Source organism: Bombus impatiens, unplaced genomic scaffold (assembly GCF_000188095.3).
Source record: "Bombus impatiens unplaced genomic scaffold, BIMP_2.2 scf_0290, whole genome shotgun sequence".
Classification (NCBI taxonomy): domain Eukaryota; kingdom Metazoa; phylum Arthropoda; class Insecta; order Hymenoptera; family Apidae; genus Bombus; species Bombus impatiens.
The window spans coordinates 2,722-5,543 of NT_176709.1; positions in this window are offsets into that span (position 1 = coordinate 2,722).

The window sequence follows — 2,822 nt, forward strand, 5'->3', positions numbered from 1 at the left end:
AATAAGTGATTATCTATCTATCTATGCTCATCAGTGTAATCTAAGTGTTGGAAATATATAATTTATAATTCTGTGAAATGTAATTGTAATGTAAATGTATGTAATGTATTATCTCAACGGAAATCAGGGGATCGATCAATTCGTGGTGTCGATTGTTATAATCGTAACGGGAATTAACGACTCACGTTGACGTCTCTCCTCGCGATTCCGTCTCCCCGCGATTGGTCGAACAAACACGAACTATGCACTATGGAAGAAAGTGCTTTCAGAAATGCGTTCAATTCGAGCCGGATTTCGTGCCACCGAAAAGTGCACTGACCAGTGACTATACAGTGTCGCGTGAAATCCATGTTCCAACTACTTAGTCAACTGACAAAAGGAACCGCCATCGGAGAGGAGCACCTCCTTCGCTCAGCATCCACCCGAGCCAACGCCGCATTGTAACGAGTAGCAACCGAATCCCAGATCAACGTCCATTTGATCAAGGTAAGATCGCTCCTATTACTAAAATCAAATATGGCCCAAGCTGAACCAATGAGCACGTTACGGCGGAGACGAGGCGCCTTAGCCAGTCGACTTGCAAATATGAGGCGCGAACTCGATGAATACGAAGCGTCTGGGAAGGCAAACAGAAACTTCCTAATATCTTGCCGCAACTCGTTCGATGATAATTGGAGGAGGATACTCGCGGTTCAAGAAGAGTTAGAAGGGTTAGATGAGAGGGAAGTTGCGCGTTCAGCTTCGTTATCGCAAGAGCATCGGGAGCTTGATATACGGCTCCTAGATCTCTTTGATCAAATATCAGCAACAACCCCGTCGACAACAAAAACAGGTGAGACATGCCGGAAACCAGAGCCAACCACCTTTCCCGAGGTCCGCCTGCCCCAATTCGATGGTGCCCTCGAGAACTGGACCTATTTCTACGACACGTTCTCATCACACAGTGGACCGCAATGAAAGTTTGACGAAGGTCCAAAAGTTCCAGCATCTACGCTCATCTATAACTGGACGGGCCGCACGGAGTATCCAGTCACTGGAACTCACAGAGGCCAACTCTCCCATCGCGCTTGGCACACTGAAGGATAAATTCAATTGCCCCTCCAAATCTGCATGCGCCATTGGAATTTGATGCGCAACAATCCGGAAATCAAAAGGGAAACTCCAGAAGCCCTAGAGGATTTGTTGGAAACCATCAGCGTGAATCTAAAGGCGCTCGAAAACCTAAAACAGCCCGTCACATCAGATATAGTGATTATCGAATTGCTCGCGTCTAAATTGCCCTCGTCCAGCCTGCGTAAATGGCAACGCACGCTGCCCCGCCAAAAAGGGCCATCCTATCAGCATCTGATAGACTTTCTTAAAACACGGGCGAACGGGAATCAACTCCTCTCTAAAGCGATGGAATCAAAAGGGTCAACCCACAAACACCACAGTCAGCGAACAACCATACCGCATGGACGAACCTTTGCTACAACCAGCAGGACGTTGGTGTGTCCGACCTTCAACGGACCTCACGAGCTCAGACACTGTAAAATCTTCAAGGCCAAATCAGCGACAAAACGTTTTCAGATCGTGAGGAAGACATCGTTGTGTATAAATTGCCTAGGCAGAGGACATTCGCCGACACAGCGTACAGCGAGTTCGTGTCGCATCTGCGGTCACCAACACCACACTTATCTACACCGCGAACAAACCCAGGTAGACTCACGGTCGTCGAGCGGTCGATCGTCGAGCGGTCGGTCGTCGGGAGGCAGTCGCTCACCGAGCGGTCCGTCGTCGGGCATTCGTTCATCACACAAGCGAGTCTCCACTCGACAATCACCATCTGGATCATCGAAGTCGCGGTCGTCCCACAAGTCGAGGCGCACATCCGATACTTCACGGAAACACACATCTTCGGCTCCAAGAGATACGAAAGAGCATGCCTCGTATGAGTCACGCTCAGCTCAGAACACCGCCCCAACCTCCTTGTCCAAATCCCAACCGGGACAAAACTGACTGTCTGAGATTACGACAGCAAGGGGGATCGGGCTAACAAACACGTCTCCCCACACCCCTCTGCATCATGATCTGTTGGCCACAGCACAGATCAAGATTTTCAACAAACAGGCACAACCAATCCGAACCCGAATCTTACGCGACACTGGGTCGAGCATGAACTTCATGACCGACAAGCTCGTGAATTCCCTCGGTATAAAGCAAGGGAGATGTGTGGTCCAGATCGGAACTCTCGACAATTTGAGCACCACGGTAAAACGATACACCACGGCCACAATCACGTCGACGGACGGCAAGTATAAGAAATCATTGAGATTTCTTGTTATGCCGGCCATATCGACCTTCATACCAAGTGAGCACATCGACCCCTTGAGTTTGGGATTGCCCAGAAATATCCAGTGAGCCCATCGACCCCTCGAGTTTGGGATTGCCCAGAATTATCCAATTAGCCGATCCACAATTCCATTGCCCAGCCCCGATCGATGTCTTGCTTAGTACCGGATCAACATTTGCATCAAAAACACGATTCGGCTGGATAATCGGGGGGAGTCCAACGTCTCAAACCGCGATAAATACGTTCCACGCAACCGCAACGGCTCTGCATGAGGACCTCGCGCGGTTTTGGGAGATCGACGAGGGACCGGCCACTACTTATCTTTCGGAATCTGAACGACTATGTGAAGAACATTTCCGAAACCATGTCCGACGAACCAAGGAAGGCAGATACATCGTTGCATTACCATTCAACGAAAAGCTTTCCTCACTAGGGTCATCGAAGGCCGCTGCAATAAGCAGGCTCGCCTCTCTTCATCGTCGATTCCAAC